This window comes from Astyanax mexicanus, chromosome 20 (genome assembly GCF_023375975.1).
Source record: "Astyanax mexicanus isolate ESR-SI-001 chromosome 20, AstMex3_surface, whole genome shotgun sequence".
Classification (NCBI taxonomy): domain Eukaryota; kingdom Metazoa; phylum Chordata; class Actinopteri; order Characiformes; family Acestrorhamphidae; genus Astyanax; species Astyanax mexicanus.
The window spans coordinates 36,633,641-36,646,690 of NC_064427.1; positions in this window are offsets into that span (position 1 = coordinate 36,633,641).

Consider the following 13,050-nt stretch of genomic DNA (forward strand, 5'->3'; position numbering starts at 1 on the left):
TGACGCTGAACACTGATAGGCCTGATAGTGTGAGGCCTGATAGTAAGTGGCAGATGGATGGTAAATTCCATTTCCAATGTTTTGAGCAAACATTTAACATTCCTCAATCATGCAAGGCATTACCACCCACAGTGGACAGTGCAGAGGATGGTAATTTATTGTGACTGATGGATTCAGAATAGAATATTTTATATGTTTAGACAAGCAACTCTGAATTAAAGGAGAACTACAGTGTGAAATGGACTTGGGGTGTATTGAAACATAATAATAAATACAAACTTTTTTCAAATAGCCCACCTTTGTTTGCCCCCCTGCATTTTTAAAATACAGCACTTTTAGCCAATGCTCAGAACAGGCGTACAATGCTAAAGATAGGGGCATAGCGTTACCCATGCAAAGAAATGGGTATTCTGAGGGCCCTGACATTTAAAATGAGACACTGAGAACTTTGAAAGTGCACAGGTAGTTTATGAAACAACACTTTTTATACAAACAGTACCTTGAGATATTAACGGTGTAAAAATAGTGATTTTTTTGCATGGGCAATGCTATGCCCCTGTTGGGAGCATCGAAAAGCTATGTATTTCAGATTTTCACTACACCCCAAGTACATTACATACTTGTTTTCTTCTTTAAATCCGAAATCATATCCACAATTAATGCAGGAGGCCCATCACACACATATCCTACAGGCCAGCGCAGTGTTCTTTAGCTTTCATGTGCCGCAGCATAATCATGGGACATGACAGGGTATTGTTGCGATGATATTCTTGGCAAAAACATTGAGTAATATTGTATTAATTTAACAAATATACTACTGCAACAAAGTAAATGTTAAACCTTTGTCTATTTTGTGTACAGCAGTAATCAAGACTCTGATATTTTCTATAAAATAATAATAATATAACAAAATAAATAGTGCAACATAAAAATAATATAATGTAGAAAAATTGATCTACCAAAATTTGTTTAGTGCATGTAAACTGCAAACATAAAAAACTATATATAAATTACTGTTAAAGCTTCACAGCGAATAACAGACTGCTTTAAAGAGAGAATGCTAATAATATCACAAAAATAAATGAAGAACACTGTTTTAGATCTTTCTTTGAACTGACACACGTGTGTGTGTGTGTATATATTTGTGTTGCAGATGAAGAAGACTCCCTTAGTTTGTCTCATTAAATTGAGCTTAATAACTAAAAGAGTTCCAACACGAAAAACATAAATATCATGTCAGCTTCTTAACCGATTTGAGAGAAGCTCTGAGAGAAGCCGTATCCGTGCAGCTTTTAATCCTCCCTCGCTTCTCCCTGCATTTTCATGTAAACAGCAGATTATATATATATATATATATATATATATATATATATATAGAGAGAGAGAGAGAGAGAGAGAGAGAGAGATAGAGAGATAGATAGAGAGAGAGAGATTCAGAGGCAAGGTAGCTGTAATGTTGAAGTAGGGTTGATAAAAAAGAAACCAGAGCTTGTGAGAACTGTGACAACCTCCTGCTATATGCTTTAAATTATACGTTGTATTGATAGAAAATATATATAGTGGTATTTAATACTGCTTATAATGCACTTTAGTGTATTTAATGTATTTTCCTTTTCAGTAGCATTAAGGTGCACACAATATGTGCATCAATACGCAAAGTACCGTATTTTTCGGACTATAAGGCGCACCGTATTATAAGACGCACTATCAAAGAACGCCTATTTTCTGCTATTTTTCCATACATAGGGCGCATCGCATTATAAGGCGCGTTAAGTGACACTAGAAAGGGTGCCTATATCAAAGTGAACAGGGGTGGCGCCATGTTTCCCTTCCCCCACCGGGGGTGGTCGCTTGCCGGTGGAGCGTCTCAGTATATATAAATCTAGCTCTTTCAAAGTCAAACGAGTGCTGGATATTAATCTACACAGATTCCTCTCCTGAAAACTGTTTATTTGGGTGAGTAACGTGCTTCAGTTTATTTACAGTAAGCTTAGATTTCCAGATGTCCACTAAGGCTTGCTGCACCAGCGTTAGCATAGCTATCCGCTAGCACGCTAGCTAGTCACCTAAACTAGTAAAGTTAACCCAAACTTAAACGACAGCGTTACACTGAGTAATCCTGCGTGTTCTGGTAAGACAGTGAGATATTAGCTAGCGATTCGTCCCCCGTAGCTTGTTTTAACACGGTAAACAAGCAGATTACAGGCTGATAAAACTCACCTCTGAGAGAGTTAGCGCTTAGCATCTAGCTAATGCTAGCCAGGCAAAGCAGCACAGACTTACAGGCCGATAACTCACCTCTGAACGGTGAACGCTTAGCGATTAGCATCTAACTCTAATAATACTGCTCCAGCAGTATTAAAAGTGCTAAATTTAGAAAATACTGATCTCTGAACAGTGAAAAAGCTAGCTAGCTAAGCGGTTAGCATCTAGCTAATGCTATTGCTGCTCTGCACGGAGTGTGTGTTTACTGCTCCTTACATCTGACGGGTAAAATTTAGATAATACTGATCTCTGAACAGTGAATAAGCTAGCTAATGCTATTTGCTGCTCCAGCCTCGGAGCGGCACGGCTCTGCACGGAGTGTGTGTTTACTGCTCCTTACACCTGACGGGTAAAATTTAGATAATACTGATCTCTGAACAGTGAATAAGCTAGCTAATGCTATTTGCTGCTCCAGCCTCGGAGCTGCACGGCTCTGGACTCTGTATAGCACTGAAACTCTGTATAACGCTGCACGGAGTGTGTGTTTACTGCTCCTTACAACCTGACGAGTAAAATTTAGATAATACTGATCTCAGTGAATAAGCTAGCTAGCTTAGCGGTTAGCATCTAGCTAATGCTATTGCTGCTCAGCCTCGGAGCTGCACGGCTCTGGACTCTGTATAGCACTGAAACTCTCTATAACGCTGCACGGAGTGTGTGTTTACTGCTCCTTACAACCTGACGAGTAAAATCCATACAAAAGGCGCACCGTATTATAAGACGCACTGTCAATTTTTGTGAAAATTAAAAGTTTTTAAGTGCGCCTTATAGTCCGAAAAATACGGTAGTACATTTACAATATACTTCAAGTGTATTAACCCTTGTGTGTTGTTCGGGTCTGTGGGACCCGTTTTCAATTTTCATCAAATGATACTAAAAATATATTTTTTCAAACTCAAACTCATTGGCATTGGCTCATTTTTTGTGAAAAACATATCAAAACACATTTTCAATAAACACACACCGTACAAAAGCACAATTTATATATATATATATATATATATATATATATATATATATATATATATAGAGAGAGAGAGAGAGAGAGAGAGAGAGAGAGAGAGAGAGAGAGAGATCCAGAGCCAAGGTAGCTTAAATGTTGAATTATGGTTCATAAAAAAGAAACCAGAGCTTGTATCAGAGTAACACAAAAGGTATATCAGGCAGAATATTCATGCTGTTTGAAGCGAATTGTGAGGTAAATTCAGCAAACCTCCTCAAGTCTTCAAGATCCAAGCGCAGGTGGCATGCCTGTAGTGAGGTGGGGGTGGGGCAGGGGCAGAAGCAGGGGCAGGAGGTTGTCACACAGTTCTCAGAATCTGAATCCTCTCAGCGTTCTGACAGATTGTTCTAAAGCTGTCGTTCAGGTGAAGTCAGCTGACGGGAGAAAGGAAGGACAGGACGGCGGCTTAATCCACGGCCTGGTTCATTCAAGATTAAAATATAGAACAACAAAATTCTTTTTGATTAAGAGTTATGAGGTTAGCAGATTAGAGGCCAGGCAAACAGCATTACGGAGGTCTAAACCCAATCCCGGAATTAATCAAAATACTGAAAAGTAAAAAAAAAAATCCTTAAGCTGGCAGTACATGCTGAGATTAGTGAAAAGCCTCCTTGGACTACTATCTGATTCACGACCGTTTCAAGCATACGGAAAAGCAGCACTGCAGAACAGGAGCCCTGTCTGCTCTCTGCCTTCCCCTATTATCTGAATTTTGCTTTACGTGAGAAAAGCATCACTTTATACTTAATATCATTATTAGTTTTCAGGCCCACATTAATCAAGACAAAGAAAGCTCTTACTGATAAAGGATCACAGCTAAAACAATTAAAAGTATGTTCACTTTAGGTAAAGAATACTGTAAAAAGTACATTTTCAATTTAATATACTTAATGAAAATACACATTGAATGTACTTTCTCTGCATTTTTAAGCTACATGCTTTAAATTATATGTTGTGTTGATAGAAAATATATATAGTGGTATTAAATACTGCCTTAAATACACTTTAGTCAATGCACAAACCAGTACATTTACAATATACTTCAAGTGTATTAAAAATTATGTTTTAAAATCACGTACTTAAATGTACAATTGTACAATTTAATGTTTTTATGTTTTTTTTAATATAGCTTAATTACTTACTAACTGAAATATACTTATTTGCCATAAGTTGTTCCAAAATAGTACATTTTGTATGTATTTAAGTATATATTTTAATTTGAAAAAGTATGTACTTTCCACTTTTAAAAATTATACTTAATACACTTTTATTTACAAGGGCAAAGCTAAATAATAAAACAAAATAAATCTGCTCTGATCTAGAAGTTCAGATCAGTTATAAATCTATATCCTCCTTACCTGAGCATATCGAAAGACTTTCATTGTCAGAATCATGTAATATATAGCTGCACTGCTGTAGTGTTGAATGAGAAGTTTGGTTCTATTTGGCCTGAATCTAAAAGAAAGCACACCTCCAAACACAGAGAAAGAACGGGAGACTAATACTAATATAATCCCTTAATTAAGATTAAGACAGGGTCACAAGTTTCTGTCCCATTTAAGAACTATACCTGTAAATAAAACACACCACTAAAACCCTTATGTTGTACTTATACATTTAAAGAACTCAAATAAAAGTTTGTTCCAAACTAATTGCTAGTTGAGTAGTTGAGGGCAGTAAGAGTTAGTAAGAGTTGGTGGCCACAACACTGAAGCTACTTAAATGCACTCTTTAAATCCCATCTATTGCAGCTTGATCCTCCTAATCTCTGCACTGACCCTGCTCACAGAGCTTCATTTACCAGCCCACCCTCTTCCTCCCAATCCACCTGCTGTCTGACCGAAGGTCAAGAACCGCCAGCCAGTCAATCAGTGTCTCTCTGCTGTAGGCGCACAGGCTGGAATACAGCGACACAGTCCACTGAAACCAAAGACAGACAATATGGAAGCAAAGCAGGCATTTTTTAAAAAGGTTGATATTGTCCCTGTCAGAACCCACAGACACATATATACATATTTACACAGTAGAAGTCAAACATTTGTCATTTTTTAAATTTAATTGAATTTCTATATTGTAGATTAATATTAAAATCATGAAAACATATAAGGGACATGCATGGAATTATGTAGTAAACAAAAAAAGTGTTTGTCCTCCACAGTTCCCTGATCTACACCCTAAAACTGAGATGGTGATTTGAGGTGATTAGGGATGAGCTGGAGCTTTACAGTAAGAAGCACATATTTTACAGGTAATTTACAGGAGCCGCAATGTTCTTTTATTTTCTACTCTGTTTATTGTTGATGTATAAGTTGAATTTGTGCACTGCTGTGTGTCCTAGTGTGATGCCAAGATAGCAATGAATGTCAGATCAATCAGTGGCCAACCTGTGTTTTCCGTTACCAAGATAGCAATATGCCAGAAATTTACCTGAACACACCTTACCGTCCAGACCATCATGCCCATCAAAGAAGATATATTCGTAAGCACCTTTCATATTTAAACGACGCAGGCGCAAGGCGTAAAAATACACTGCTCACAGGGTGTAAAACAGCAATAAGCCTATGCCTCAAAATAGTGAAGACATGCAATAACATAAAAATATTATTCATATGTCACTGTATTAGTTTTTAACTATTTCAATGCTGCTATCTAAAAAAAAGAGTGATTAATCCATTTATGTAAAAAAAATAAAATTAAATGTGTAAATTATTTGCGCATTTACAAAGAAAGGAATCCAGTGTTTGTTATCAACATTAGCCATGCATCTCACATCGTGAAATAAATAAGCACACTTTAGATATCAAACATATCTCGTCTGATGGATTGCACCTGGGGTAAGTCATAAATCATGTTCATTTGATTTATTGCTTAATAATTTATTACCCACTGTTCTTCTGAGTAATACATAATACATTTACATTGAAATAATAGTTTGGAGAAAGATAAATTAATGAATATGATTTCTTATTCTAGATGCAGTTGATCAGACAAGACAGTTTTGATATCTAAAATTTGCCTCAAGACTGCACAATATATCAGCATCATTATAATAATGTGTGCATGTACAATAGTTGCAGGATGTGCAACTTCATATAAGACTCAGACTTAAACATTGTTGTATCCAAAACAGAACCTGGATTAAGACAATGTGCTACAGTCTGTAAAAGTCCAGGTTCTTTATTCATGGATAAAGATGGCAGGATATATATATATATATATATATATATATATATATATAGGGTTGGGACAAAAAACTGAAACACCTGGTTTTAGACCACAATAATTTATTGTGGTGACGGACAGTTCTGGTGGAAACAGGAGAGTTGAACTCTGCCGTGATTTGATCAGCCGTGGTTTTATGTTTTTTGGATACAATCTGGGTTAGCACCCGAACATCCCTTTCAGACAGCTTCCTTATACAGCATCCACAGTTAATCCTGTTGGATGTGGTTGGTCCTTCTTGGTGGTATGCTGACATTACCCTGGATACCGTGGCTCTTGATACATCACAAACAGCCAGCAAGACGTGCACCAACAATTTGTCCTCTTTTGAACTCTGGTATGTCACCCATAATGTTGTGTGCATTGCAATATTTTGAGCAGAACTCTGGTCTTACCCTACTAATTGAACCTTCACACTCTGCTCTTACTGGTGCAATGTGCAATTAATGAAGATTGGCCACCAGGCTGCTTCAATTTAGCCATGAAACCTCCCACACTAAAATGACAGGTGTTTCAGTTTCATTGTCCAACCCATTGTCCAACATATATATGTATATACAAGAGCTAACAGTGCTAGAAACAGCATGACAGTTTGTTCTTTTGTTGTTTGTGCAAATGTCACATCAGTGTTATTTTATAATTCAGAGCTAAGGAACAAATGGTTAGAAATTGTCTATGGACAAATTCTAACCATTTGAGAAGGTGTTTTTTAGAACAGTTCTGTTTACACTAGTTAAAAGTAAAATTCAACCCTTGGTTTTGTTATTACTGCCTGGGTGGCTCTGCTGCAGCCCATTCAACAAAACGTTGGGGTGGATTTTTAATTTCTGGACCTGAACTACCCACCTCTCTTTATTTACAAAGGATCTCCGGTGGATTTTGCATTTTACAGAGACTCTAAAACTAGGTCAGTGGCTGAACTGCACTTAGCAGAGCATTACACACGTTGTAAAGTAACATATGACAGTGCAAAGACTGTTATTAGTGTAAAAATGTCTTTATTTTAAAACGTTTTTAACTGTTGTCCATCGCGCTGCATTGCAGTTCTGTCAGCCAATCAGAGATGATATGTTTGCATTTATGAATAATAATGACCAAGAGCCGAAATCCTATCATCACTCACATGGCATTTATTTATACTAGAAACCACAACTAGATATTTTAAAATGAATGAAAAAATGATGGAATGAGAGCTTTAAGAGCCATGCTTCTCTTTGAGAGCGTGAGAGCACCCTTTTTTTTGGTTTAAAAAAATCAGCCAATGAAGAATTGCACAGTAATTATAAAGTAATTCAATTTAGGCTTCAGGAGCAGTGAAGAGATCAGAAGGAGGTGTCAGTGTGTTTGTGTTCCCGAACTAATTGGCACTTCGCTGCTTATAGAGAGCCTCTCTGTGGCGATCTGCATTAGAGGATTGGCCATTAGCGCTGCTAGCTAATGCTGAGCACGGCCGGGGCTCGCTCACAGAGGTGGCTGTTGTTCGGCACGAGAGGACAGTCATTACTACTAATGGCACATTTGGCTTCATGCGTGTGACCTCCCAAGGATTAATGTGTGTTGTGCATGCTGTGAGAGTGATGAAAAGTGGGGCTGCACCTGCACCTGCAGCTCTCACTCTCAGGGCTTGCTAGGGATTGGCGTTTGGGTGCAGCTAGATAGATGGATTATTGCAGCGAGTGTGTACAGGTACTATAATGGATCCAGTATAATCTGAAGTACAGATGATATTTGCTATGAAGTAAACAGACCAATAAACAGACCAGCAAGGTCATGCATGTCAATGATTTGTGGTTTGGCCTGATTATCTGAATATAACATGGGGAAAATGTGACATCTGTTCTGCGTTAGTCCCTGACATTTAACATTTCAACCAAGGTTTTATAGTCAAATCAAAGTCTATGTACCAAATCTCATTTATGACATTTTCTAGATTGTATACAGATTGATTTATCAAAGTCTAAACAGACAGAAACAAAATGACAGTGTGGACAATCATCTCACTATCTAACTTAAGAAACAAATCCGAAAAATGTGCCTGCAGCCTGAATAAAAGTTAAACTAAACACTTAAAAAATAGCCAGGAAAAGCCCATTCAATTTTTTAATTGTTCGAAAAAAAATGATGTTTAATGTTTTAAGAATATTTATCATTTTCAAAGAAAATTTTGCTTTTTAAAAATATAATACTATCATATTATTGCCATAGGCCTGTCATGAAAAATGTAATAATATTATTGTAATTTAAAGACCTGTTTTTGCTACTCATACAATGATAATATAATAGAACTATCATGCATTTACTCCCCTTTAAAGAGCAATAATGAGACACTGTACTTGGAATATCTAAAATATCTAAATAACCCCTAAATAAATATCAGCTTACTGATATTAATGGGCTCTCCTTATACAATACTGAGTTCAGTAAAACTTATTAAGGTCATCATGCATCCATCTATAGCTCTGGAGGAAAATAAGAGACCACTTAAAAATGAAATTAAAAATTGACCACTTAAAAATTGAAAACATATGGAATATGGAAAATCAAATATAATCAAGAGGAAGATGGATGATTACAAGCAATTTTTGCACCAGAAGTAAAGCAGCATAAAGTTATCCAAAAGCAGTGTGTAAGACTGGTGGAGGAGAACATGCCAAGATACATAAAAACTGTGAATAAAAAACAGGGTTATTCCACCAAATATTGATTTCTGAACTCTTAAAACTTTATAAATATTAACTTGTTTTCTTTTCATTATTTGAGGTCTGAAAGCTCTGCATCTTTTTTGTTATTTCAGCCGTTTCTCATTTTCTGCAAATAAATGCTTTAAATGACAATATTTTATTTGAAATTTGTCTGTAGTTTATAAAGTAAAACAACAATATTAACTTTACTTAAACACATAACTATAAATAGCAAAATCAGAGAAACTGATTCAAAACTGAAGTGGTCTCTTAATTTTTTTTCCAGAGCTGTATTGAATAACGTACTTGAACTCGATAATGTAATGATGGTGACAGGCATACAGTGGCATAAAATGGATTTAAAATGACAATAACATTGTTTAGACTAGTCAGACTGTCAGCTAAAATCTGATTCTATATCTAAATTGTTACCTGATTAAGTGTGAAGAACCAGAAAACACATGAAATTTGTTTTTGGCAAATCGAACCCAAGCCACATTTGGAGATGGTTTGAACAGATGTGTCTCAGTTTGTACTGAGTTTGTGAATCAGACTCGTGAACAATCATTATGTTTCCTATTTTTGGAGTATTAACATTGAGGAAAGTCTGATAGCAGCCGCAATCTTTTGTAACGTTTAGTTCTTCAGTGCATTATAACGCATGCAGTTTCTTTAGTGCTGCTGCTACTCACTGTACTTCACAGATCAGCATTTACAGACCTGTCCCCTGCACTCCCTGCACACTGCTGTTCTCCTTAAGAGTCTTTTGTGCCATTGGGTGAGAGTTTTACAAGGGCACATAGTTTTAAAGAGGCACACTTTTAGAGACACAGCCTATCTCTTCACCTACAACCCCCTGTTCTCTCTACAGTGACAGTAACATGAACACCACGGACAAAATGAGACAAAAGAGAGAAATGTCTTGGTTTGGATCTTCATTAAGGCAGCACCTGCACAAGTCATTTACGCATCTTATTACTATAATTACCAACCTAATTAATTTTTTTATGTTGTTGAATAATAAAGTAAATGCTTTGAAATTCTTAGATATAAAGACAGAAAATGGAAGCTTCATTACAGCCAAAAGAGACATGAGACTTGACTTTGACTTGGGAAAAAAAGACTTGTGAACAGCTCTGGTTTGGACGCTATGGCTGATGAAATCGGATTTGAAATTGTTTTTTAAATCACTTGCAATGCAACAAACTTCTGCATTAGATTAATGAACGTGCAGGAATCCATTAGCATGGCTACATATTTACCTTGCTTACAGTCTGAACATAAGTCTCAAAATAAGACCCTTTAAAAAGCAGGCAAAGATGCTCATATTTTTCATTTAGCCATAAATGCTCTCCTCCTTTTCCAGACCATTCTCTGAAGTACGACTAATTGTATTAGAAATTTTCCACAGAAAAACACAGACACTGAGTTAGTGGTAAAGTCACGATCCAGTTTTACTTCAACCTAATTCCATCTGAATCATTGACGTACCTTCAGGTCAGACTCTGCAATTCATGTCATTCATTCAATCGCTCTCTCGTTCTTCCACTTCTTTCTAACCTGCGCCTACACATTCTCACTTTCTCTGACTCCTTCACTTCTCCTGTCACACATATAACCCACAATGGCAAGTGCACCAATCTAAGAGCCTCTTCATATGTACTGTAAATGGTAGGGTCACAGAGGTGAGTGTGGGAGGCTTTAAATCAAGCTAATTGAATTCCTTTCTTTTTCACTGTAATTTCGAAGACTGGCGTCAGTGTAAGCTATTCACTGTACTGAATAACCTTCACACACAGGCAGAACTGCTTTAGAGAGACTTTAAGAAGGCACGTAAACTTAAAGTGGCAGTCCGTATTATTCAGTTTGTAAACTGAGTGGAGAAGGGATAAAATATTGTGTCGGGTCACTTTTCATGGGAGTTCTTCTGGCCACGTCACGTGTCTTTACGTACTTAAGTCACATGTACAGCCTTTAAAAGTGGATCCGGCTTAGTTTTACTGAACGCGAGCGGCTGGTGGAGCAATGGAGACTTCAGAAGGGGAAATTCAGAGCTCAGTAGATCATTCACTCATAGTCTGAGTCTGACCATCCCAGAGTCCAAACCTCAACATCACAAAATGCTGAATTAAATTTTGGATGGCAAGAATAAAAAAAGTGCTCTTTCATCTATAGCTGAATTGTAGAAATGTTTAAAGATCTTACTGCAGATGTCCATAGTTCACTTAAAGTGGGTCCCCTGAACAGAAGGAAAGCTTTAATAAAGGTAAAATGAAATAAATGTTTTTGAGACTCTTGTGCAACTGTTATACTACTGTGATCCAGTTTATATTGCATCTTTATTCTCATATTTCTCCCAGATATTCGCCGCATACCTTTTCTTACAGTATTGAGATATTGGAACTGTTCCAGCTTCCGACTGTTTGGCTTGACTCCAAGATTTGGGCTTGTTTACAGCTTTTTGATCAGATAAACAGTTTAAGCATAGCAAAGTAGTTTTATCTAGAAATTAAATGGGTGCAAAAAAGTGTCACGATGACACAAATATACACAACACCCAATAAACCATCTGGGATACCACAGCAAATGTCTAGCAACCACCTGGCAACCACTGAACAACATAACTATTGCTTTAAAAAACTACTGGAATCACCTCGCAACTGCTTAACATCCACCTAGCAAGCACTTTGCAGCATCATAACAAACAACAACATCTGGGATATCTTAGCAACCACCTAGCAAGACCAGAGCAACCACCTAACCACAGCATAATAATCACCTGGGATACCACAGCAACCACACTTTGCAACATCATAGCAACTACCTGGGACACCAGAGCAACCCCCTAGCAACACCAGAGCAACCTTTATCAACATACTAACCACCTGGGATACCACAGCAACCACCCAGCAGCAACAGAGCAACTACCTAGCAACAGCATAATAATCACCTAGGACACCACAGCAACCACAATTTGCAGCATCATAGCAACTATCTGGGGTACCTTAGCAACCACCTAGCAACACCAGAGCAACCACCTAAAAACAGCATAATAATCAGCTGGGGTACCACAGCAACCACACTTTGCAGAATCATAGCAGCTACCTGGGATACCAGAGCAACCACTTTGCAACATGACAGCAACCACCTAGCAACAGCATAATAACCACCTGGGATACCAAAGTAACCACCTTGCAACATGACAGCACACACCTAGCCACAGCATAATAACCACCTGGGATACCACAGCAACCACCAGCAACACCAGAGCAACCACCTAGCAACAGCATAACAATCACCTGGGATACCACAGCAACCATACTTCACAGCATCATAGCAACTATCTGGGATACCTTAGCAACCACCTAGCAACACCAGAGCAACCACCTAACAACAGCATAATAATCACCTGAGATACCAAAGCAACCACACTTTGCAACATCATAGCAACTATCCTGGATTCCTGAGCAACCACCTAGCTACACCAGAGCAACCTCCTTGGATAACACAGCATATGCACTTCGCAGCATCAAAGCAACTATCTGGGATACCACAGCAACCACATAGAAAAAAACTAGCAGGTAAGGGGGATTTTACATGCTAGATTTTGCTTTAAACTGCCATTTGACTGGACTGTATGCAGTAGAAGTAGTGTCTTTTAAAGCTACAGGAAAAAAAAACTACTAAAAAAATCCAAATTAAAATCCAACCCGACCCTTTAACAGATGGAAGGGGTGTCAGGAGCTGCTAGTACAGACTGTACATTCTGCTCATGCTGCAACACTGGGACTGTTCTCTTCAAGCTGTCATAATCTCTGTTGTTATCAGATGTTCCCACCAGGCTGTTGGGTCTTTGAACTTAGGTTGACTCCTGCAGGG